The 27,937-nt window shown below is 36.0% G+C and overlaps 1 protein-coding gene across 2 annotated transcripts in view; it reads left to right on the top strand.

The window, feature by feature from the left end:
* The window catches only part of LOC105227111 (ADP-ribosylation factor-like protein 4A), a 566,667-nt gene that overhangs the window by 499,988 nt on the left and 38,742 nt on the right, over positions 1–27,937 (top strand). The window contains exon 8 of one of the 2 annotated variants that reach the window (XM_049459662.1): positions 20,440–20,456. The exons of the other annotated variant lie outside the window; for it this stretch is intronic. The gene's annotated coding sequence lies outside the window, so the exon portion shown is untranslated. Of the gene's footprint in view, positions 1–20,439; positions 20,457–27,937 lie in introns of those variants that run through there. 2 annotated transcript variants of the gene reach the window in all.

The raw sequence follows: 27,937 nt of genomic DNA, 5'->3' as shown, positions 1-27,937 counted from the left end.
GATTGCTTGAGTGCACGCGCAATTATAGGTGCGAAAAATACGAAGCCGTGAATTATCCAGTGGAATTTCTAAAATCTTTTGAGAGGCTTGGTATGCCGCCGCATCATTTGCCTCTCAAAGTTGGTTCTGTCATTATTGTATTTCGCAATCTTCATGCGCCGAAACTGTGTAATGGAACCCGACTGATTGTGACACAGCTATCGAATACAAGCAGGCATTATGCTTGATTCTACGAATTCCTTTGAGTTCCAACAATTTGCCATTTCAATTGAAATCTATTCAGTTTCCAAGGAAAATTGCATTTGAGATGACAATCAACAGGATAGAAGGATAGTCGCTAGAAGTGTATATCATATATGTATGTATATAGAAATGCCATGTTTTTCACACTGCCAGTTATAAGTGGCGTGTTCATGAGTTGGAAAACCATCTTCTCTGTACATTTACGCACCGCAACAGAAACCAAAAAAAGTTTGTTTATCAAGCTACGTTACATTGAAAAAAATGTAGAAAAATCGCAAATAAACAATATAAATTCAACTTTATTTTCATTTCAAAACACATAATTTCACCCAGGACAACGCCCGCTTCGTAGAGCGTTATGAAATAAAATTACTACTTTTGCAATATAATCTGTTTATTGAAAGATTTTATTACTATCTAGTTCAACGCTCTTTGGTAAACAACATTTTGTTCTCTAAAAAAATAAAACCGACTTTCCAACCCACGAGAATTAATAACACTTGGGTTTTTTTTTTAATAAAAAATTAATTTTATCTCGTATTTTCGTAAAGGAGCGATCTTTATTTAGTAATATACAAAATACAAAACACAAGCCATGTGCTAGTAGAACAGCTATTTATACAATTTTTAAAACTACAAGTTTAAGGCATTAGCTGATACTTATCTGGTTTAGTAGCTCGGTTTGGCTGATGTCCTGCTTAATTCATAATAGTTTGGCTGTTCTATGTGGTGACTGTATTTTCAAATGTAGTGAGTGATATAGTGGTTAATTCCCCCCTTCCTTAATACATATGTAAAGCTCCTGCTTTATTCTTGCATTTATGGCGTCAGGTTTTATCAAGTGTTTCATGCCTTGTTTTCTAAGTATGCTTTCATACCTTTCTTGTGCTCTTTGCTGTGCACGTAATGTTTTATATTTAAGTATAGCATAATAAATTTTAAAGGATGTACAAGTATATAAACTTATTCCTAGTATACATACATATTACAATGATGGTTTAAATGTAGTTTTTACCGGATTGAAAAATCTAAAGCGTTTTTGAGTACCGAAAATTTATACTGGGTTAAATATTGTAATAGATGAATTAAGGTAAGTAATAATAAATGAAGGTACTATAAATGTATTAGGTAAGTATGTTATTTTGTACAATTCAATTTTTATAAATTCAACTAGCTGACCCCGCAGCCGTTGTCCTGCGCGAAATTATGTGTATTTCATTACAATGTTTTTTGGTTTCTGTTCCGGTGTACAGCAATGATGGTTTTCCAACTCGTGAGCACGCCACGTGTGAAAAACATAGCATTTCCTTATTTATGCCGGAATACGTTTGAACTGAAATGGAAAATCGTTAGAACTCAAAGGAAATCGTAGAATCAAGCATTCTCCCCCTTGTATTCGGCGCATGAAGATTGCAAAACATAATAACGACGGATCCTACTTTGAGACGCGGTGGCATACCAAGCCTGTCCAAAGAATTTAGAAATACCACTGAATAATTCACGGCGTCGTCTTCATTGTCAGGATGATCGATCGATTTGTATGAGCGCAAGTCTCCCGGAATTTGAATTTGAATCTTCCAGTTTAAGTCAACAACTTCGGTATTTTTGGCAGCTAACATAGCGCGTGCACTTAAGGAATCGTAGTTACGATAATTTAGCCAATGTCCGAACGTTTGTGATGAGTTCATCTTTCGCGAATTGATATCGAGCCACCGGAAGTATCAACCGAGATTGTACCATTTCCAATTTTTAGCGAAGACGATGCAAAATGTCTTTGGCAATGTCGATGTTTATATCGAAAAGTATGCGAACTTCATTTTCATTCCAGTGATTAACGTGTTCCAGCAAATGTAATTGCTGGCTTACTTCTCCAAAACTTGCACACATCGAACCATTCACAGTAAGCAATGACTCAAATAAAGTTGAACCGCATACGTTAATCAACAGCAACCGAAGGTAGAAACAATCGTCGTTTTTCGGGTGGATTGTGTAAATTCGTCCTAATGCATTAGTTAATAAGACACCTGGATGTCCATCTACTGGTTCGTCTTGTTTTCTGCGTAACTATTCGACGATGCATTCCATGTATAATATCAAGGTATTTTCGAATAGAGCCATGTTCTCACAAACACATCACTGACGAAAGTTGAGAAAAAAACTCGTCAATGTTAATTTTGTTGCAGGCGATGTTTCCAGTGGCTATACTGTATTCTCTGGGATGAAATACACTCTTTGGCCATTCTCTAAATTAACTGCGAGACGCACAACAGTCGGAAAACGTTCATGAATTGCAAAACTAAATCTCCTACAAAGCGATTTATTGCAGTTCACGTATCGACCGTATCGTTCAAGACCAATAATCGCCATGATGCTTCCTTTGGTGACGTACTTACAAACGTATTTTATCGATTTCACCAAACTGCAATACTCACCATTGATACGAGTTTAGAATGTAAATTAGACAATAATGGTGAATATAGTACGATCCATGTGTTGTCAACTTCGATATTCACTCTTCTAAATTGGATGCTGAATGTTCTGCCATTGTCGTCAGGTGAGCAACGCCGATAGAGTGGATATCCATCATTTCTAGTTTGTGTTTCCGAAAGAAAAGTACGTGGATACTATTTCGTGCATTTATTGAGAGACATTCAAACCGAAGTAGGGTTGTGGTGTCTGCAAGGTCCATGAACCTTATTGGTTTTCATTCACTGGTGGTATCAAGCCCGTCCCAAGAATTTAGGAATACGACTGGATAATTCACGGCGTCGTCTTCATAGTCAAGACGATCGATCGATTTGTATGAGCGCAATTCTCCCGGAATTTGACTTTGAATCTTCCAGTGCACTTAAGGAATTGTAGTTACGATATTTTGGCATTCGCCGAATATTCGTGATGACTTCTTCTTTCGTGAATTGATAAGCGGCGAATGAAATTGATATCAAACCACCGGAGGTATCAACTGGAATTGACCCATTTCCAAGATTTAGCGAAGACGATGTAAAATGTGTTCGGCAATGTTATTTTTGTTCGTATTCCATAATAGGTGCGGATTTGAAGGCTGATACGTCGAAATGATTATCGCGAAAAGTGTGCGAACTTCATTTGCATTCCAGTGATTGACATTTTCCAGCAATTGTAATTGCTGGCTTACTTCTTCAATACTCGCAGACACCGTACCATTCACAGTGCGCAATGACTCAAATGAAGTTGAACAGCGTTCATTTATCAGTAGCAATCGAAGGTAGAAACAATCGTCGTTTTTCGAGTGGATTGTGTAAATTCGTTCTAATGCATTAGTTGAGAACACACCTGGATGTCAATCTACTGGTAGGCCTTGCTTTCTGCGTAACTATTCGACGATGCATTCCATGCATAATATCAAGGTATTTCCGAATAGAGCAATGTTCCCACAAACAGACCACTGACGAAAGTTGAGAAAAAATTCGTCAATGTTAATTTTGTTGCTGGCGATGTTTCCACTGGCTATACTGTATTCTCTGGGTTGAAATACACTCTTTGGCCATTCTCCAAATTAACTGCGAGACGCACAACAGTCGAAAAACGTTCATGAATTGCAAAAGTAAATATCCTACAAAGCTCTATATTGCAGTTCACGTATCGACCGTATCGCTCAAGACCAATAATCGCCATGTTGCTTCCTTTGGCGACGTACTTACAAACGTATTTTATCAATTTCACCAAACTGCAATACTCAACATTGACATGACTTTTGAATGTGAATTAGACAACAGTGGAGAATATAGTACGATCCATGTGTTGTCAACTTCGATACTCAGGCCTATAAATTGAAATCTAAATGTTCAGCCATTGTCGTCTGGTGAGCGACGCCGATAGAGTGGATATCCATCATTTCTAGTTTGTGTTTCCGAAAGAAAAGTACGCGGATAGTGTTTCATGCATTTATTGGCAGACATACAAACCGAAGTGGGGTTGTAGTGTCCGCAAGTTCCATGAACCTTATTGGTTTTCATCACTTGTATAAACTGGATATTCTTTCTTAGCATCAGGAATTGTCGCATTATTGAATGATTTCATCAATTTGATCTGGTGTAACCACCTTCCGCCATCCAATGAAGAATGTGTGCGTGCGGCAAACCTCTCTTTTGCAACTCAACAGAGTACGAGTACATCTAGCATCTAACAGCACCATATATGCGTTGCTTCAAGATAATGTCCATCGAAGCTGTTGCTTGAATAGTCTTGCTGTGACATCGTGACGATCGCTTGCTGATTGACCGCGATCCATAATACCGCACGTATGTCATGGCATCCTGGGAATACTCGGTCATGTGCCTTGGGCTACTAATGTATGTTGATGCCAAAAAGAACGCCGACCGATATTAGCGGGACCTCTTCGTGGCATCGTAGCAAATTTCAATCTGTAATTGATCACTTTGTACGCAACACACATAACAATTTCACTGAATAATTTTCAAAAATTTTTGAAGCAAACGCCAAATTTGAAAGATTTAAATAATTGAAAAACAAGACAAAAAAATTGAAAAAAAAAATTTTGTATGGAAAAAATTAACTTTTTGGAATAATCCAATTTTCCGACTTTTCCTCACGAAAAGCATACAGGTTTTTTTATTTCTAAACCTTCCCCGATTCACACAGAACATTCTCTTGAAAATTTCATCAATATTGATTCAGCCGTTCTCTTAGCATTACTAACGAACAAACATTCATTCGTTTGTATGAGAAAAAGAAAAGGGCTGTTTTTAGAGGTTTTCCGGCAATTATTCGAATTTTTTTCTCCGCATAAAAAAAGAATTATCAAATTTGGTTCAGTCGTATGAAAGCTATGAGCGTACATACATTTTGGCGATTCATTTTTATACTCTCGCAACAAAGTTGCTAAAGAGAGTATTATAGTTTTGTTCACATAACGGTTGTTTGTAAGTCCTAAAACTAAAAGAGTCAGATATGGGGTTATATATACCAAAGTGATCAGGGTGACGAGTAGAGTTGAAATCCGGATGTCTGTCTGTCCGTCCGTCCGTCCGTCTGTCCGTCCGTCCGTCCGTGCAAGCTGTAACATGAGTAAAAATTGAGATATCATGATGAAACTTGGTACACGTATTTCTTGGCTCCATAAGAAGGTTAAGTTCGAAGATGGGCAAAATCGGTCCACTGCCACGCCCACAAAATGGCGGAAACCGAAAACCTATAAAGTGTCATAACTAAGCCATAAATAAAGATATTAAAGTGAAATTTGGCACAAAGGATCGCATTAGGGAGGGGCATATTTGGACTTAATTTTTTTGGAAAAGTGGGCGTGGCCCCGCCCCCTACTAAGTTTTTTGTACATATCTCGGAAACTACTATAGCTATGTCAACCAAACTCTATAGTGTCGTTTCCTTCAGACATTTCCATATACAGTTCAAAAATGGAAGAAATCGGATAATAACCACGCCCACCTCCCATACAAAGGTTATGTTGAAAATCGCTAAAAGTGCGTTACGACTAACAAAAAACGTCAGAAACACTAAATTTTACGGAAGAAATGGCAGAAGGAAGCTGAACCCAAGCTTTTTTCAAAAATTGAAAATGGGCGTGGCGTCGCCCACTTATGGACCAAAAACCATATCTCAGGAAGTACTCGACCGATTTCAATGAAATTCGGTATATAATATTTCCTTAACACCCTGATAACATGTACGAAATATGGGTGAAATCGGTTCACAACCACGCCTTCTTCCAATATAACGCTATTTTGAATTCCATCTGATGCCTTTTCTGTATAATATATACATTAGGAATCAATGATGATAGCGGAATAAAACTTTACACGAATACGGTATTTGAGCCGAGGTATCCCTTGTGGAAAAATTGTTGTGATCGGACTATAACTTTTCAAGGTCCCTGATATCGAACACGAAGAACTCAGTACCTAACCTAAGCTAACCTAATTTTTCACCGAAAATATCGGTAAATCTCTTAGAATTTAATTCTAATTAATTTTACAGCAAAATAAAAAAATATGTAAATGACGGATAATGAAATCTCGATTATCACTTTATCATGCGAGAGTATAAAATGTTCGGTGACACCCGAACTTAGCCCTTCCTTACTTGTTATTTATATAGATATACAATCTTTCTGAATTGTATGAGGTTTGTACCTCCATATATTATATTTCATAGTTTACAATATGTTTACCTTCACTTAAAACGTTACTCTGGCTTATTTGACATAAAGGTTCATTATTTTCTCCTTTTACTTTTAATGAAGCTTTTCTATTTTCTAATACTGATATTATATAATTATTGTTTTCTTTTTATTGGCTTATATATTTGCTCTTCTTATTTTTACATTTTGTTATTGGTATATATGTATTTATTTTCACATTTTGCAACATATGGTTCTAGGATTAATTTACCATCATGGTATTTTATAGGAGTTACGTCATAAGTTTCACATTTCTTTGTTATTAAATGGCTCAAAACAAGGTGGCTTTTTGAAGAGTTGGGCTTATGTCAACAAGCCTCAGACTCCTGCAGCTCTTTAAGAAAATATCGGTCAAGAATGTGAGGACTTATCGCGGAAGTTCTGGCCAAAGTGATGGAAAATGCCATGAAAAGGGTTCAAATGACAATCAACTATGGCGGTGGCCATCTACATGATATCATATTCTCGACTTGATTTAAAAAATTTGAAAGATCAAATAAAAATAATTCACAAGCAGAATCAAAGTTTTTCATTTCTTAAAAAAGTTTTTCATTTTTTAAAAAAGGTTTTCATTTTCCAAAAAACATCGTAAGGTTATTTTTGTGCACCTGTTTTAGCAGGAGCTATTACTATATTATTAACAGATCGAAATTTAAACACTTCCTTTTTTAACCCTGCCGTAGGGGGAGACCCTATTCTTTACCAACATTTATTTTGATTCTTTGGGCACCCAGAAGTTTATTTTTTAATTCTACCAGGATTCGGAATAATTTCTCATATTCTTGACTAATAATAATGATGATATCAATATCATTGGCATACGCCAGCAGCTGTACACTCTTATAAAAGATTGTACCTGCACGATTAAGTTCTGCAGCTCGAATTATTTTCTCCAGCAGCAGGTTGAAGAAGTCGCATTATAGGGAGTCGCCTTGTCTGAAGCCTCGTTTGGAATCGAACGGCTCGGAGAGGTAATTCTCGATCCTGGCGGAGTTTTGGGTGTTGCTCAACGTCAGTTTACACAGCCGTATTAGTCTTGTGGGGATACCAAATTCAGACATTGCGGAAAGCAGCTTTGAAATCGACGAAGAGGTGGTGTGTGTCGATTCTCCTTTCACTGGTCTTTTCCAAGATTTGGCGAATGGTGGATATCTGGTCGGTTGTTAACTTTCCAGGTCTAAGCCACACTGATAAGGTCCAATCAGTTTGTTGACGGTGGGCTTTAATCTTTCACACAATACGTTCGAAAGAACCTTATACGCGATGTTGAGGAGGTTTATCCCACGGTAGTTGGCGCAGATTGTGAGGTCTCCCGTTTTGTGGATTGTGCTGCTGTCATCCCGGATATTTGCTCGAGAAGAGGTATTTCATGATCTATCTTATATAATATTTAAAAATTTGTTGGGTTTTTGTCTGTTTGCTATAGCTGACTAAACCGTTGCATGAAATGAAAAATTGTCTTAACCACTTTGAAATTAATCCAATAAGGATGGTTTGTCAAAAAAAATCAGAAAATGGTAATTTTAAACCAACTTACGAGCGTAAATTTCCAAAAAGTGACTTTTCCATACAAAATTGTGTTTTGTTTTATTTTGTTTTGTTTTACAATTGATTTATTTGAAAATTATTTTAATCGTTCAATTTCTGTCCTTTGCTTTCTTTATTTCGGCTATTCAAAAAGTTAGTATCGTTCGGTGTTCTTTTTGTCATCAACATACATTGGCAGCCCAAAGCATGTGCACGAGTACTCGCGGGATGCGATGACATTCCTGTACGTGAAGATTTGTTTGTTACATTCACTAGAAATGCAAAAGGGCCATAGATTATGGAATATTTAATCGCAATCAAGTAGCAAGATGGTCACGATGTGACAGCACGGCTTTTCAAACAACGGCAACATCTATATATGTAAATAAAAATGAATCGCCAAAATGTATGTACGCTCATAACTTTCATACGACTGAACCAAATTTGATAAATCTTTTTTAAAATGTTCGTTGAGGTTCAGAGATCGTTTCTGCGGAGAAAAAATGTCAAAAATTGCCGGAGAACCCCTAAAGCAGACCTTTTCTTTTTCTCATACAAACGAATGAATGTTTGTTCGTTAGTAACGCTAAGAGAACGGCTTAACTAATGTTGATGAAATTGTAAGAGGTTGTTGGTTGTGGATCGGGAAAGGTTTAAAAATAAATAACCTGTATGGCTTTCATAAGGAAAAGTCGGAAAATTGAACAATGCCCAAAAATTAATTTTTTCCATACAAATTTTTTTATAATAAATTTTTTTGTTTTGTTTTTGAATTATTTAAATCTTTCAAATTTGGCGTTTGCTTCAAAATTTTTTAAAAATTGTTCAGTGAAAATGTTATGTGTTTTTCACACAAAGTGATCAATTACAGATTGAAATTTGCTACGATGCCACGAAGAGGTCCCGCTAATATCGGTCGGCGTTCTTTTTGGCATCAACATACATTAGTAGCTCAAGGCACATGACCGAGTATTCCCAGGATGCCATGACCTACGTGCGGTATAATGGGTCGCGATCAATAAGAAAGCGATCGTCACGATGTCACAGCAAGACTTTTCAAGCAACAGCTTCGATGGACATTATCTTGAAGCAACGCATTTATGGTGCTGTTGGATGCTAGATGTACTCTGTTGAGTGGCAAAAGAGAGGTTTGCCGCACGCACACATTCTTCTTTGGATGGTAAATGAAGTGATGAAAACCAAGAAGGTTCATGAACCTTGCGGACACCACAACCCCACTTCGGGTTGTATGTCTATCAATAAATGCACGAAATAGTATCCACGTACTTTTCTTTCGGAAACACGAACACAGAAATGATGGATATCCACTCTATCGGCGTCGCTCACCAGACGACAATGGCAGAACATTTAGCTTTCAATTTAGAGGCGTGAGTATCGAAGTTGACAACTCAGGGATCGTATCATATTCGCCACTGTTGTCTAATTCACATTCAAAAGTCATGTCAATGTAAAGTATTGCAGTTTGGTGAAATCGATAAAATACGTTTGTACGTACGTCGCCAAAGGAAGCAACATGGCGATTATTGGTCTTGAGCGATACGGTCGATACGTGAACTGCAGTATAGAGCTTTGTAGGATATTTACTTTTGCAATTCATGAACGTTTTTCGACTGTTGTGCGTCTCGCAGTTAATTTGGAGAATGGCCAAAGAGTGTATTTCAACCCAGAGAATACAGTACAGTACAGTGGAAACATCGCCAGCAACAAAATTAACATTGACGAGTTTTTTCTCAACTTTCGTCAGTGATGCGTTTGTGAGAACATGGCTCTATTCGAAAATACCTTGATATTATACATGGAATGCATCGTCGAATAGTTACGCAGAAAGCAAGGCCAACCAGTAGATTGACATCCAGGTGTGTTCTCAACTAATGCATTAGAACGAATTTACACAATCCACCAGAAAAACGCCGATTGTTTCTACCCTCGGTTGCTATTGATTAATGTACCGGTTCAACTTTATTTGAGTCATTGCTTACTGTGAATGCTTTGATGTGTGCAAGTTTTGGAGAAGTAAGCCAGCAATTGCAAATTCTGGAACACGTTTTTCACTGGAATGGAAATGCAACTTTTCGATATAAACATCGACATTGTCAAAGACATTTTACATCGTCCTCGCTAAAAACTGGAAATGGTACAATTTCGGTTGATACTTCCGGTGGTTCGATATCAATTCCATCTTCCCTTTATCAATTCACGAAAGATGAACTCACCACAAATGTTCGGACATTGGCCAAATTATCGTAACTACGACTCCTTAAGTGTACGCGCAATGTTAGCTGCCAAAAATACCGATGTTGTTGACTTTAACTGGAAGATTCAAAGTCAAATTCCGGGAGACTTGCGCTCATACAAATCGATCGATCGTCTTGACTATGAAGACGATGGCGTGAATTATCCAGTGGTATTCCTAAATTCTTTGGACAGGCTTGGTGTGTCACCGCATCATTTGCCTCTCAAAGTAGGATCCGTCGTTATTATGTTTCCCAATCTTCATGCGCCGAAAGAGTGGTGCACCTATCGAATACAAGGGGACAAAATGCTTAATCCTACGAATTCCTTTGAGTTCTAACGATTTGCCATTTCAGTTCAAACGCATTCCGTTTCCAGTGAAAATATGAATTTAAGATGACAGTCAACAGGACCTAAAGATAGTCGCATAGTGTGAGACATAATGTTGGAAATGCTTTGTTTTTCACATGGCCGTAGCGTGCTCACGAGTTGGAAATCATCTTTTCTGTACACCGGAACAGAAACCGAAAAATGTTGTTTATAAAGCTGCGTTACATTGAAAAAAAAAATGAAATGATAAATTTAACTTTCCTTTCCTTTCAAACTACATAATTTCACCCAGGACAACGGCTGCGGGGTCAGCTAGTATAATATATAATTTGTTTATTGAAAGATTTTATTACTACCTAGTTCAACGCTCTTTGGTAAACAACATTTTGTTCTCGGTATAAAAAAATAAAACCGACTTTCCAACCCACGAGAATTAATAACACTTGGGTTTTTTTTTTAATAAAAAATTAATTTTATCTCGTATTTTCGTAAAGGAGCGATCTTTATTTAGTAATATACAAAATACAAAACACAAGCCATGTGCTAGTAGAACAGCTATTTATACAATTTTTAAAACTACAAGTTTAAGGCATTAGCTGATACTTATCTGGTTTAGTAGCTCGGTTTGGCTGATGTCCTGCTTAATTCATAATAGTTTGGCTGTTCTATGTGGTGACTGTATTTTCAAATGTAGTGAGTGATATAGTGGTTAATTCCCCCCTTCCTTAATACATATGTAAAGCTCCTGCTTTATTCTTGCATTTATGGCGTCAGGTTTTATCAAGTGTTCCATGCCTTGTTTTCTAAGTATGCTTTCATACCTTTCTTGTGCTCTTTGCTGTGCACGTAATGTTTTATATTTAAGTATAGCATAATAAATTTTAAAGGATGTACAGGTATATAAACTTATTCCTAGTATACATACATATTACAATGATGGTTTAAATGTAGTTTTTACCGGATTGAAAAATCTAAAGCGTTTTTGAGAACCGAAAATTTATACTGGGAATGCCACATGGGGTAAGTAATTATCTCTCGTTAAATATTGTAATAGATGAATTAATTAACAATAAATGAAGGTACTATAAATGTATTAGGTAGGTATGTTATTTTGTACAATTCAATATTTATAAATGCAATATACAATCTTTCTGAATTGTATGGGGTTTGTACCTCCATATATTATATTTCATAGTTTGCAATATTTGTACCTTCAGTTAAAACGTTACTCTGGCTTATTTGATATAAAGGTTCATTATTTTCTCCTTTTACTTTTTATGAAGCTTTTCTATTTTCTAATACTGATATTATATAATTATTGTTTTCTTTTTATTGGCTTATATATTTGCTCTTCTTATTTTTACATTTTGTTGTTGGTATATATGTATTTATTTTCACATTTTGCAACATATGGTTCTAGGATTAATTAACCATGATGGTGCATGGATCAAATAAAACTATGTTCTAATGTTTTTTGTTCAAATGGTTAACCCGATGATGCATACTGGTCACGTATGAGTGCATATTCGTATTTTCTATGTTTAAAAAAGCAATAATGCGGGAACAGTGCACCGTTGAAGAAAAAGTGTTTTGTAGACAATTTTACGATCTACAAATTTTGTTTGAACCATTTTTCGGTAGGTCTCATTGTTTCAGAGATATACTCAAAAAAACCGCAAATTTGTGACCTTTGACCTCGAATGAAAAACAACGCACAGGTGCGATCGATAGGGGACTTTTGACATGTCATTTGTAATGAGGAAGCCTCCAGACTTATTGGAACTGGTGGGCGAAAAATTCGGTTGAAACGCAATAAGCCTTCCGACCTAGTAAGACAACAGTAGCAGCAAAAGTATATATTTCTTAACATTTAGCTTTAAAGTATCTCTCCTAATTAATTAGGCTAGAATTGTTGTTAGTTTTTTATTTTTATATACTAGGTACAATGTAAAATGTACTAGAACTCACCAGGCAGGCCACTCACACTTTTTGTAAAAGAAAAATGCACTATTCCAAAAGATCGTTTTAAAACTTGTATTTTATGCGAAATTCACTTCAAAATTGTTGTAACAAAATGTGTTTAACTGAACTGAATTATTACAAAATGAGATAGTTTAAAAACGTTAAATATATATATACATACGAGTATATATATATATACTAGCTGACCCGGCGAACTTCGCGTCGCCCAATTTTTATTTTTTTTGGAAGTCATAGACTCGTATAACTTTACCACAAATAATATAAACTTCAAACAACGCATTTTCATTTAATGTTTTTAATGTTTGTAGCGCCATCTACTGTAACATACCGCACTTACTCAATACCGCTGTTAGCGCCACCAACTGGTGGATAGCTATTTGCTAATAATAAACAAATAATTTGCAATAAATAAATAATGCGACTATAAGGAGAGTTATAAACTATCCTATCTTTCAAGTTGGACCAAACTGCACACGGTGTTAAAAATTTCATTAAAATCGGTTCAGTAGTTTAGGAGTCCATCGCAAACAAACAACGTGACACGTTATTTTTATATATTAAGATATATACAGGCGGGTAACTAGCGGAAAGAACCGGGATGTTGCGAAAACGGAGATGTTTATCAATCGACGTCGTATAGACAAAAGGTGCGAGAGATCCTTTCTCTTTCCCTTTTGTTCTAATTGGAATGCTGGATGGTGCCGTCGTGTTTGGGTGCATGTGCGTGTGTTAATGTGTAATGTTCTCTCACGTGATGAGGTGAATGCGTGCTTTTGATTCGGTGTGGTGAATTGATGTAAATGTGATGTGATGTCGCTACTCATTTAGCCAATAATAAAAAAAATAAAAAATTGTAATGACGGATCCAAGGCCTGCACAAATAACCAGCTTGTTGGGAATTAATGCAAACTGGAATGTCTATTTTGACTGGACTATTTGTGTACTTTGAGTAGCGACAGATGCAAGAGAGGAATTTAACGCTACGTGTTTGGAATATATTCATTTGTACAGATGTACCAACTAAGTTTGGTGTTGGTGTTTTACCAATAACATGTTTGAGTGGTTTTCCTTTATATTTGTTTTCTGTACAGTTTGTACATAGTTTTACTAGTTTTTCTATGTATTTTTTTACTGTCGGCCATTAACAGATTTCCGTTATGTCTTCGTACGAGTAGTTATTCTTTGCCTTGCGATGAGCTGTTTTATGAGTGAATTGTAAAATGCTTTCTCTGTCTGTGTTATCTGTAATGACTTTTAGTTTATACTCGGTGTACTTTTTTGTATGTATCAAATGTATTTTTTATTAGTGTACGTCCGTTGTACCAAGTTTTCATATCTGTATGGAATGCGGTATATTCTGTTTGGTTTCATTATCATTTTTAGTGTCTCCACTAAATATTTTTGGGTGGAAAATTTAATCGTGATCTAGTTTGTTATTAGTGAAAGGTGTGATTGTTTCTAGAATATTTTCGCTACTTTGAAACGTTGGTTGAATAATTTTGTTCTGTACTTTTTAATGTTCGAGTGGGTATAGATCAGCCTTTTTCTTTTGTTTTTCTTTAATAGTTTGAATGGCCTCTACAGCATTTTACCTAATTTAATTTTTAGAGCTTTTGTTTTTAGAAATATTTCCGTTTTCTCCTCTAAGGTACAGCTATGGACACATACATAAATGGCACATTTTTTATATATTCTTTCTTGTGTTACAGTATCATAAAAGTTTTTAATAAATAACGAGTGTTTTGGTTTTTTTTTTAATGTTCATCCTTTGCCTTCAACAACAGTACAAAATGAATTTGCAATTCATTGCTAAAAAAATAATAATCAAAATGCGAAAACTTTGGTACAATGTGTTCAACATAAATGACACAATCTAAAAAAAGGTGGATAATTTAGTTCATATTGCATTTTCATAAATATTGTTCCATACAAACGTTTTTGTTGTTAATATTTTGTGCAGTAACCTTTATTTTTAATGACTGCTTCACACCTGCGACCCATACTTTCTACGAGATTCTGATACTTGGCTTTAGGTATAGCGTACCAAGTTTTTTTTAACGGCAGACCAGATCCATATTTTTATACTCTCGCAACAAAGTTGCTAAAGAGAGTATTATAGTTTTGTTCACATAACGATTGTTTGCAAGTCCTAAAACTAAAAGAGTCAGATATAGGGTTATACATACCAAAGTGATCAGGGTGACGAGTAGAGTTGAAATCCGGATGTCTGTCTGTCCGTCCGTGCAAGCTGTAACTTGAGTAAAAATTGAGATATCATGATGAAACTTGGAACACGTATTTCTTGGCTCCATAAGAAGGTTAAGTTCGAAGATGGCCCACTGCCACGCCCACAAAATGGCGGAAACCGAAAGCTTATAAAGTGTCATAACTAAGCCATAAATAAAGATATTAAAATGAAATTTGGCACAAACGATCACATTAGGGAGGGGCATATTTGGACGTAATTTTTTTGGAAAAGTGGGCGTGGCCCCGCCCCCTAATAAGTTTTTTGTACATATCTCGGAAACTACTATTGCTATGTCAACCAAACTTTACAGAATCGTTTCCTTCAGGCATCTCCATATACAGTTCAAAAATGGAAGAAATCGGATAATAACCACGCCCACCTCCCATACAAAGGTTATGTTGAAAATCACTAAAAGTGCGTTAACCGACTAACATAAAACGTCAGAAAAACTAAGTTTTACGCAAGAAATGGCAGAAGGAAGCTGCACCCAGGCTTTTTTTAAGAATTGAAAATGGGCGTGGCGTCGCCCACTTATGGACCAAAAACCATATCTCAGGAAGTACTCGACCGATTTCAATGAAATTCGGTATATAATATTTCCTTGACACCCTGATAACATGTACGAAATATGGGTGAAATCGGTTCACAACCACGCCTTCTTCCAATATAACGCTATTTTGAATTCCACCTGATGCCTTCTCTTTATAATATACACATTAGGAACAAATGATGATAGCGGAATAAAACTTTACACATATATATATATATAACTTTTCAAGGTCCCTTATATCGAACATGAAGAACTCAGTGCCTAACCTAACCTAACCTAACCTAATTTTTCACCGAAAATATCGGTAAATCTCTCAGAATTTAATTCTAATTAATTTTACAGCAAAATAAAAAAATATGTAAATGACGGATAATGAAATCTCGATTACCACTTTATCATGCGAGAGTATAAAATGTTCGGTGACACCCGAACTTAGCCCTTCCTTACTTGTTATAATTAACTTTTGCAATTTCAGTCTACACTTCATTCCATATGTTTTCAATTGGATTTAAGTCAGGGCTTTGCGCTGGACAGTCCAAAATATCTACCCTCTCTGCAGAAAACCAATTTTAACTAGCTTCGAGGCGTGTTTGGGATCGTTGGGATTTCGTTTGGGATTCGAAAACTTTGGTATAATGTGTCCAACATAAATGACACAATCTAAAAAAACGTGGATAATTTAGTTCATATTGCACTTTCATAAATATTGTTGTTGTTCGTTTTTGTTGTTAATATTTTGTGCTGTAACCTTTATTTTTAATGACTGCTTCACACCTGCGACCCATACTTTCTACGAGATTCTGATACTTGGCTTTAGGTATAGCGTACCAAGTTTTTTTTAACGGCAGACCAGATCCATATTTTTATAATTAACTTTTGCAATTTCAGTCTTCACTTCATTCCATATGTTATCAGTTGGATTTAAGTCAGGGCTTTGCGCTGGCCAGTCCAAAATATCTACCCTCTCTGCAGAAAACCAATTTTTAACTACCTTCGAGGCGTGTTTGGGATCGTTGTCTTGTATAAATTTCCATTTAATTAGCATAGGCTCAAAAGCATATGGTTCCCTATGGTTTTTTTAAATGTGCATTTTTCCATTGATTCTTACAAGCGGACCTACATATATCATGCCAAGAAAATGCTCCCCAAACCATAATATTTCCGCCACCATGCTGTATTGTCTTGTGAGTGTACCTAGGATTATATTCATGGCACTTAGGACGATGTACAAATATTCTGTTATCCTGCTAACCTTTGCTTCGTCACTCCACAATATATTTTTCCAAAAATTTAAGTTTTTCTCTTGATGAGGTTTAGCAAAGAGCAGTCGTTTTGAAATATTTTCTTTTTTTGAAAGGAGTGGTTTCTTCCCCGATATGTGTCCGAACAATTTTGCCTGATTCAGACGTCTTCTGAAAAGTCTAGAGGGCATTTTTAAACCCAACTATTGGTTAGCATCAGCTGCTACTTGCCGTGATGATTCAAATAGATAATTTTTGGCGATTTTTACTATAGCATTTTACTATAGCAGCGGTTGTACGCGAGGATGGGGTCTTCCTCGGTCTTTGGCCAAGTATCCTCTGGGTAGCCTAAGAACATCCGTTTTAAGGCGAGCTAAAGTGAGAAGGCGAAACATCCCCTACATAGGGTTGTGCGCTAGGTTTGGGACCCGTCACGTAAAAAAAACACCCAATGAAAACTTCGGCTATAATCGCGTAAGCGGTGTCTACGCCAATTAAGAAGAAGAAGCGGTTGTACGCGCATCCGTTTTACGTGGTCTTCGTTTCCGAGACCTGCCTTTGAGCAATACTTGGGAATTCTCTTTACATTATTTGATTGCGTTGTACACTTTTTTTTGGAGAAATTTCTATTAGTTTAACAATTTCGCCCACTTTTTGCTCTTTTTTATACATTTTCCAAATTATTCCCCTTTCTTCTATTGCAGCATGCTTTCCGGATCCCATGTTATATTATTTCTTTCACTGATATACTTTCAATTATTGATTTTTCAACAACACAAAAAATGATGTTCTTAAATTAAAATCTGCGCTAGTACTCTTCTGCGAAGTAATCTGTGCCATTTATGTGTCCACTCAAAATCAGCATTGACTACGCATAATTTTTAACGGTAAACAAAAAACAAAACATAACGGAATATTTGGCCAGCAGCCAAATTGAATGCACATTTTTACATTTTAAAAAACTTTAACTTAAACAATTTTATATGACATGAAACTTTGTGTCATTTATGTGTTCACAGTTGTACGAGTATATTGTTAGAGGGAACTATAGTATGAAACTAAACCTATAAAAGAGCGCAAATCCTTAAAATTTTCCGGTATACTATATTTGTCTATGACTTCTATTTTTGCAGGATCTACCGTCATTCTATCATTTTTATAACGAGATCAATTTTTTTTTTTGGTTTGGAATAACTTTGACTTTTCTTCAGATAATTTCATATTGGCTTTGTGCAGTGATTGTACTATATTAGTTATGTCTCTCATATGCTCTTCGGGTGTGGTCGAGTATATCAGGACGTCATCTATATAGACATATGCACTTTTACCGATATATGGGTTGGGTATATCGTCCACGCATCTTTGGAATGTAGATAGTGCGTTCTTTAACCCAAAGGGGAGTCTGAGAAATTCATATTTGGCTCCATTTATTGAGAAGGCCGTTTTTTCTCTGTCTTTTTTCCTAAATAATATTTGGTGAAATTCTGCCTCTAAATCTAACGTCGTGAAGTATCTTGCTTCTCCTAAGTTCTGTAGAGTCATATTTATATCTGGTATGGGGTGCCTATCAGCTATCTTTTCCCTTCTTTGAAACTGTCCATATGGGAGCATTATAGAAGCTTTTGGTTTCTTTAATTACACCGGTAGATAAAAGTTTATTTATTTCTTATTTTACAAAACCCAGATCTGCATATGGGTAGGGCTACTGCCTCACCCAAACAGAATCGCTGGTTTCTGTTCTAACCTCTGCCTTTATTGTGGTAGTGTAAGGTAAATTCTTATTTTGGTAATTATTTTTCATTAAATTCTTTACTTGATCCTCAAATTGTTTTTCTCCTACTGTGTAATTTACTACTGCACTTTTACAGTAGTTTGCTACTTTAGTAAATATTATGGAGTACTTCAACATATCTATCTTGGCTTTCATATTCCCAAGTGAATCTTCGCCAAGTAATATGTCGAAATCTTTAAGTTTATCGAATTTTGAGGCAAAATCAGGTTTAGGGCCCCGAACTACCTCGCCGGTGTGAGTTTCGACTTTGTTGCACTGGGCACTTTTGTAGAGTGAACAATTCTGAGAAATATGCGGCTAAAGTCAAAGCGATGCCATAAAATACCTCTGATCTATAGGAATTTAAAGATAAAAACTCACGAGTATAGTGTATTTTCTATGGAAAATTTGACCAGTTCTTAATGTTAATATTAAAGGCTAAAATTTTTAGGGAATTATTTTTAGGGAATTTCCAAGAAAATTTGAAATTTGAAAAAAATTAATAGTTAAAAAAAACACCTCAATGTATATATTGTAATGTATATTAATATTCCATTCACAAATTTTAAATTTAAAACTAAATTGAATATCAGCTGATTGTTCTAGTCCGCTATGCCAACACGATTCATTTTTAAGAGAATATATGAATTAAGCTAAGAGCGTTTTATTTGTCAACGATTTAGCTATTAGCATGTGTTGGTCAAATAAAACATGGCTAATATAAACACGGGCTTACCAATTGGTGCTGTTCTTTGTAGTAGCTTTGTTCCTCTTCTGAACAATTACTGCTTAGCTCGTTTTATAATGATTGTATCTCGTTGCTCTCGTTGTTGTTGATTAAAATTTTGGGGCATGTAGCTCTGTCGCGTTGGTCAACGGAAGCGTGTCGATAAATCAATATCCATGGGCTCGACTCGTGATAGTTGATTTTGTCTTTGTTCCTGACTGTACATATTTCTTTGTGTGTTTTGTACAGGCGGTAGCGTTCTGGGTACATACTCTAAGTCCTGGTGTCTTACGTCGTGTTGCATAGTCCGGGCTATGTCATGTGCTTCTGACAATGATGTACAAGATCTTGAGTATAGAGCGTTCTTGATGGATGCACTCCTAAGTCCAGAGATATATGTCCTGATAGCTTTTGATTAAGCTTCATGATTTAGTGTTTCTATAACAAATCCATTTTTATGAGTAATTTCAAGGTTGACAGTATTACGTTTAAGGTCTGGTTAATCTGATCATAATATTCGTCGAGTGGTAGGTGTTCATAAATATATGAACATGACACTTTATTTAATATAGACTTATATATTGAAAAATATATTTGTGACACAGTACATTAATACATAAAAATACTCATGTAAACAATAAATGAAATAAAAATAAAAAACAGTCCACTAAATGTCAAGTGCAATGGTAAGCAAAAAAAATTGTTATATGAAACTTGCTCATAAAAATCTGGAAATCATTGCCTACTGAATAATTTTCATCAATTAGTATATACATAAAACTAATACAAACATACATACTCCAAATACTAATGCACACAAGCCGCAACTGACAACAGAATATCTATGGTGTGTACGTATGTGTATGAGCTGCCATGACAATGCGAGCTCTGACACATCGGCTCAAACCAGCGTCTTTTTGACCGGCCAAAACGTCGAATTGATGGGTCATCCGCCGTACAGTCCTGACTTGGCACATCAAGAAAATAATGCGTGGTCAACGATTTTCGTCGCCAGAAGATGCTGTTGAAGCATTCAAAAACCATGTTTTGGAGATGTCTCAATCGGAGTGGAAAAAGTGTTTCGAAAATTGGTTTGAGCGCATGCAAAAGTGTATAAATCTTGATGGAGAATATTTTGAAAAACAATAAAACCATTCTCGTTGATAAATATTCCTATTTTCATTATTAGGCCAGAAATATATATAGCAGCCCTCGTATAAATGCGTTAGATGCATTAAGTCACACAGTGATTCTAAACAGTTGTAAAATATCAATGCGTTGGTATCTGAAATATAAAATAAGATACTTATTTACACATATAACGGGTGATTTTTTTGAGGTTAGGATTTTCATGCATTAGTATTTGACAGATCACGTGGGATTTCAGACATGGTGTCAAAGAGAAAGATGCTCAGTATGCTTTGACATTTCATCATGAATAGACTTACTAACGAGCAACGCTTGCAAATCATTGAATTTTATTACCAAAATCAGTGTTCGGTTCGAAATGTGTTTCGCGCGCGTGTTTTGTTCAGCGATGAGGCTCATTTCTGGTTGAATGGCTACGTAAATAAGCAAAATTGCCGCATTTGGGGTGAAGAGCAACCAGAAGCCGTTCAAGAACTGCCCATGCATCCCGAAAAATGCACTGTTTGGTGTGGTTTGTACGCTGGTGGAATCATTGGACCGTATTTTTTCAAAGATGCTGTTGGACGCAACGTTACGGTGAATGGCGATCGCTATCGTTCGATGCTAACAAACTTTTTGTTGCCAAAAATGGAAGAACTGAACTTGGTTGACATGTGGTTTCAACAAGATGGCGCTACATGCCACACAGCTCGCGATTCTATGGCCATTTTGAGGGAAAACTTCGGACAACAATTCATCTCAAGAAATGGACCCGTAAGTTGGCCACCAAGATCATGCGATTTAACGCCTTTAGACTATTTTTTGTGGGGCTACGTCAAGTCTAAAGTCTACAGAAATAAGCCAGCAACTATTCCAGCTTTGGAAGACAACATTTCCGAAGAAATTCGGGCTATTCCGGCCGAAATGCTCGAAAAAGTTGCCCAAAATTGGACTTTCCGAATGGACCACCTAAGACGCAGCCGCGGTCAACATTTAAATGAAATTATCTTCAAAAAGTAAATGTCATGAACCAATCTAACGTTTCAAATAAAGAACCGATGAGATTTTGCAAATTTTATGCGTTTTTTTTTTTTAAAAAGTTATCAAGCTCTTAAAAAATCACCCTTTATATGTACACTAAGTATAAACACATACTCGTATACATACATATGTACATACTTAAGAGATTAGAATTAAGAAATGTATCTAGGAAAGAAATCTTAATAAAGAAGATCAGAGTCAAACGTGAACTCTCACGGTACAGAAGAAATTTGAAGGCTGTTTTTCTGTGCATTTGGTCCTAAGACCCTATTATTGAACTGGATACGTTTGGTCAATCAAGCCTTAAAAAAGAGCTTAAGTGCAAGTATTATAAGCCTCTAACATAAAAGAAAAATTGTTAAAAGCATCCTTGTGGCTATAACAACAAGTACAGTGTTAAAAAAAAAAATAATTATATAAATAAAAATAAATTGAATCATCAACGTCACCAAAAATCAACGCAACCAAAAAAAGCAACCATGGAATATCTGCTAAAAAGACAAAAGAATTTGGGCGATCTGGTTGCGTTGGCGGAGCAAAAAATACTGAGCGGAAAAATTAGAAAAACTTCATGTCTGGAATATATTGAGCATATTCAGACTATTATGAAAGAGTTTACAGCAAATCATAACAAGATTATTGCTAAGAAAACTCAAGAAGCAGAAGATTACATTGCGAAAAACTAACGGGTGATTTTTTTGAGGTTAGGATTTTCATGCATTAGTATTTGACAGATCACGTGGGATTTCAGACATGGTGTCAAAGAGAAAGATGCTCAGTATGCTTTGACATTTCATCATGAATAGACTTACTAACGAGCAACGCTTGCAAATCATTGAATTTTATTACCAAAATCAGTGTTCGGTTCGAAATGTGTTTATCGACAAATTTTGTTCAGCGATGAGGCTCATTTCTGGTTGAATGGCTACGTAAATAAGCAAAATTGCCGCATTTGGGGTGAAGAGCAACCAGAAGCCGTTCAAGAACTGCCCATGCATCCCGAAAAATGCACTGTTTGGTGTGGTTTGTACGCTGGTGGAATCATTGGACCGTATTTTTTCAAAGATGCTGTTGGACGCAACGTTACGGTGAATGGCGATCGCTATCGTTCGATGCTAACAAACTTTTTGTTGCCAAAAATGGAAGAACTGAACTTGGTTGACATGTGGTTTCAACAAGATGGCGCTACATGCCACACAGCTCGCGATTCTATGGCCATTTTGAGGGAAAACTTCGGACAACAATTCATCTCAAGAAATGGACCCGTAAGTTGGCCACCAAGATCATGCGATTTAACGCCTTTAGACTATTTTTTGTGGGGCTACGTCAAGTCTAAAGTCTACAGAAATAAGCCAGCAACTATTCCAGCTTTGGAAGACAACATTTCCGAAGAAATTCGGGCTATTCCGGCCGAAATGCTCGAAAAAGTTGCCCAAAATTGGACTTTCCGAATGGACCACCTAAGACGCAGCCGCGGTCAACATTTCAATGAAATTATCTTCAAAAAGTAAATGTCATGAACCAATCTAACGTTTCAAATAAAGAACCGATGAGATTTTGCAAATTTTATGCGTTTTTTTTTTTAAAAAAGTTATCAAGCTCTTAAAAAATCACCCTTTACTACGAGCATGTAAAAGTTCAAAATGTTACCGAAGGGCCTTCAGCAGTAAGCAGCAAGTGGCTGATTGGATCTTTGCAACAAGCTAAGCAGTTCGAACCAAATGATGCTGTTTCTAACGTTGAAAAAAGATATCAACGGCATGCAAAAAAGCTCAAAAATATTTACATTTGACGAAATTGTGCAAAACGAACTGGATTCTCTCGAGCAAATGAGAGAATTCAAGACTTAGCTTCAAATACAATTTGAATATGTAGAAGAAGCATATTTGGAGACTCAAAACATCTAACTAGAAGGAATAACGGAAAACTCTATTGAGGATCAAATAAAGGAATTTCGAGAAAAATATACAATTACCCTTGAAAAACTTACAGAAAAATTAAAGAGGAACAATACAACACAAAAAATGTGTTCTAATATAAAACTGCAGTAAATAAAAATTCCGATATTTTATGGTGAAATGAAATGGTGAATGGTCGTTATTCCTCGATCTTTTTAAAAGTTTGGTGCATAATTTGAAGCACTTTACTGAAGTGGAAAAGATGTTCATCATTAGGTGGAGAAGCTGGTAGATTAATTCAACATCTACCAGTAACAGATACAAAGTAGGAAGCTGCTTGGCAAATTCTTCAGGATAGATACGAGAATAGAAGACTACAATTTACAGCACAAGTAGACAGGCTACTGGATCAACCGTCAGCAAATAGAGAAACTGCAGCAAGCATGGAGCAGCTGTTGGATACAACCAAGGAATGTACAAGTTTGCGCTTTAAAAGGACTCAATTTAAATTTAGACGACGAACAAGCCATCATAGCTCGCATAATGGTTCGAAAATAATACAAATAAAGTCTACGTTTATATGAGCAGAACGTAAAAAAAGTAGGGAAATTCAAAGCATAGATGATGTTTTCTGTTCTCTGGAGCAGCAATATCAAGCTCCAGAAGTAATACGAGAGAGAAAAACAGGTAAATGGAACAATCAAAAGCAGCCACAACGAACACCTACATTTTATACAGCTGCACAAAAAAACTGAGTATACTGCAAGGTTCCTGGGTATCAAATTTTTTAATGCAGAAGGTTCCAGGTATTGACTACGATGAATGGAAGGAAATTCATAACAAACAAAAAGCTATGCTACATTTGCCTCTATCACGTATATGAAGGCAATTGTAGTAATAAGAAAAAGTGCAATAAGTGTGAAAGAAATTATCATAACCTATTGAATTACAATGAATTCCTAAAAGGAAAAGAAGGAAACGAAGAAAATATAACAAAAAAATCCTCCACAATGATGACGAAACACTCGGAAACAATATCGCTGTTTCCTAGCAACAGCACAAATAAGAGTAAAAGCATGGAGGGTATGTCACACTGCGAGCTCTAATCAACCAAGGATCTCAGAGGACTACTATTTCCGAAGAAACAGCTAAAATACTTCATTTACCTAAAATAAAAGAAGTAACTGAACAACAAGGTTTAGGAAATACCACAGTGGGAGTGTCCAAATTTAAAATCAGCATTGAAATCAAGCCGAGATTCCTAAGCAACGAAGCATACATTGTCGAAGCACTAGTTTTCCCGAAATTAGCTAGTGCTCAACCAGAAAAATGGGATGTAGAACAATGGAAAAACTATAATTTAGCTGATCCCAATTTCAATAAATCAGATCGAATCGATGTCGTCATTGGAAGTGATATACTACTGTGCCCAAAAAATAAGGTGACATTTGAATTTAAACTGCGCGCATCGAAGGATTTGGAGAATTATTTTTTTTTTTAGGTTGGTACTGTCAGTCATATTTATGTCAAATTTCATGTCAAAATATTCATTAGTGTTTGAGATACGTGCCGTTTTGTGAGCTGCTAAAAGTGAGTTTTTCGTTTTTTGCGATGTCGAAATTTGTTGAACAAAGAATTTGCATTAAATTTTATTAACGGAATCAATTTTCTGCTGCGGATACGGTGAGGATGGTGCAGAGAGCCTTTGGTGATGAAGCTATGTCTAAAAAAATGTTTACAAGTGGTATAGTGAGTTCCAAGCCGGGCGTGAACGTGTCGAAGACGAAGAGCGTCCAGGGCGACCATTAACCTCAACCGACGAAGCTCACGTTCAACAAATCAAAGATTTGGTGTTGAAAAACCGTCGATTAACAATAAGAGACCTTGCTGATGAATTTAGCATATCGAGAGGCTCAGCCAATACCATTTTGAAGGATGTTTTGGGCTTCAAGCGAGTTACTATCGTTTCCACGATATAAGTTTAAGAAAACAATTTTATTTCTACGCCGAAATGCGTGCCTTTATTGATATTCTTAAGAACTAATTTTAATATAAGATCTTACAGCTATTTATATGTACTAGTGAAATGCGGCTGCTGTTATCTGCTTGAAACTTCTTTGTTGTAATTCGATATCCGTTATCTTGCTATCACTTGTTTGTTATACAAGTAGAAGAGATGCGGAGGTGGTTATCGCAGTGAATTATTCAATTGCCAGATGTTTACGTTTATATGTTGAGAATGCATTTCTAGATAATGCATGTTTGGTTGGTATTGTAATAATAGTCCATTTCTATTGTTCGACTGATAGTGCATGTCAATAATCGGTTTACATAGTTCGTTCGGGATGTATATTAAAAGATAAGATGTGTGAGAGTGTGTGTGTGACCCGGAGCGAGGCTATGTCGTTAACTCCCCTCCTTCTTCAAAACGGAGCGTCCTCGCTATGCTGCTACAAATTGTTGTTGTTGAAGACGTTTCATTTCGACTTCGTATAATTCGTCAATTTGCCTTTGTCTGTGAAGCATTCTTCTATTTACGTGATATCGGCAGAGGTGTACCATACCGTAAGTGGTAACTACTAAAGTAAGTCATTCCATTATGATGAAGAACGTAAAATGTACTGGATTTTCTTCAATAGGTATCAAAAATGTTAAGAGTGTTTGGATATTACTGAATTTGTAGATTGAGTTTGAAGAAAGGATACGGAGTACTTCAAGTTTTTCGTTGTGTTGATTGTGTATTATTTCTCTGAGTTGTCTTTGATGATTGTAATATGTCATGTTATCGATGTTCGTGGATTCATTGAAGTGTATCAATTTAGGGCCTGATATATGCATATTGTTCCAAGTATGCTGGTAATCTGTCAAAATGTATCCATTCTCTAGGATGCGAAGTGGAGAATTATTCTCATGGGTTGTTTCGCATTGGGCAGTTTTGTCTTCTAATATTTTTATTGTACAATTGTCAGCGGGTTCTGACTTACAAATAAAGTTACCCATATAATTTCTACATTTAGATATTCTTTGCTAATCGTTACACTTTGCGATCTTAGGGTCTTAATTAATTTTACCATGCTTATATGCTAAGGGATATACATTAAATAAGCTACATTTAGTTTTGAGGAGAGGATATTTGTATATTGTTATAATTGCTTGTTGTAGGTAACATACATATGTATATGAATGTCGGCATATTCTAATATATTAATTATTGGAAGTTCTAACTTTTCATGGTTTATTAAATCGTACACGGAATAGAAATTATTAGTTTTTGCAAAATTTATAGTAGTAGTTATTGATTTGAGTTCATTACAAACTTCTGATATAACGAGTATTCTTTTGAACTGTGAATTAATTAATTTTTGCTTATTATTGTTTCCTATTAGAAAATTAAGTGAAGTTTGGATCTCCATAAGGTCCTCGTGGTCTGGTGTGCCAGTGATGAATTTTAACATGGAACCAAGAAAGTGATCTTTTCGGTCTATAAATATTGGGAATGAGTTGAGTTTTCAGAGTTTCGATTATGTTTACTCAAATTTGAGTTTGGGGTTGGTCTTTTAGATTGAATGATGATTTCATTATACTTTCGTATGGCGCCAATATTTTTGAGAGATTGGATGTGTGATACGATGTGGATGTGTGATACGATACGCTGTGTCCTGATAAATGTAAACACCATCAGTTTCTATTAGAACATATTTCTTATGGCTTAAATCTATAATATTGTCGCAAAGTGCGATAGAAAAAAACAGCGTAAATACTATTCTGTACATGCTTTTGCTCTGATATTGTCTTTATGGATAATTACTTTTTTATTGGTCGTTATTGTTTCTCCGTTGTCTTTTTTTACTGTATCTTTCGCGTATTTTTCCGTTTTTGTTTCGTCTATGCGTTTTTGAATATATTACCTCTCCTTCTTTGTATTTGAGCTGTTTCCGATTACGGTTATGGTATCGCAAAACTCTCTGTTGGTTTTGTTGAAGACGCTCTTCGATGCCAGGATATTCCCTTTGATTGAAAAACACGTCCTCGGGTTTGTGGTTGGTTACCGAATGGATTGTTTTGTTGTACTGTCGGACTGCTTCAAATTTCTGTTCGTCAGGAGCCGAACTGTGTTGATGCGCTAAAACTTTTACAAGTTCGATAATTGTGCTATGCGTCCTTTCAACTTGACCGTTTGTTGTCGAATGGTATGCTGGAGTTTAGGTATGCATCTGCTTCGTCTGCCTCTAGTCCCACGTTGAGGTGCTTTCCTTTTATTTGTGGTTGCAGAATCATTCCAATCATCTTCCGCATGGTTGTTCATTTTAGCAGTTTTGCGAACTGTAATTGTTGGCTGCTTTTTATAATTTAGGAAATCTTTTCCCTTTTTTGATAAGATTCGGATTTAGCTCAACTAAAACATCTTTGCGCTTTTTCGGCAATTGTGTAGGTTTTTTCAAAACTTGTATTTCCTCTTCCTTCTCATACGCCTCAGCATCATCTTCCAAAATGTGATCTATTTCTTTAGCTTCGTCCTCATCATCAATCGATTTATCCTGGACTGCACTTTCCCACATTTCTTTAAAATGTGAACCTGCCGGAAGAGAAAAGTGCTACAGTACCAATTCAGTTGATTTTTCCCTTTTATCTTTCTCTATTATTTCTGTTGTTTTTTCCTCAACAGAAGATAGAGGGAGTAATCGAATTGTTGTTAGTTTTTCTTCAGTTTTTGAAGGTTATCGAAGTTCTTCAAGTGATTCTTCTTCAACTTCATTTTCCTTTCTATTTTCCTCTATTACTTCTGCGGTTTCTCAACAGA

The sequence above is a fragment of the Bactrocera dorsalis genome, chromosome 6 (genome assembly GCF_023373825.1).
Source record: "Bactrocera dorsalis isolate Fly_Bdor chromosome 6, ASM2337382v1, whole genome shotgun sequence".
Classification (NCBI taxonomy): Eukaryota; Metazoa; Arthropoda; class Insecta; order Diptera; family Tephritidae; genus Bactrocera; species Bactrocera dorsalis.
The sequence above is the reverse complement of the archived record's forward strand: the minus strand, read 5'-3'. Positions and strand labels throughout refer to the sequence as shown.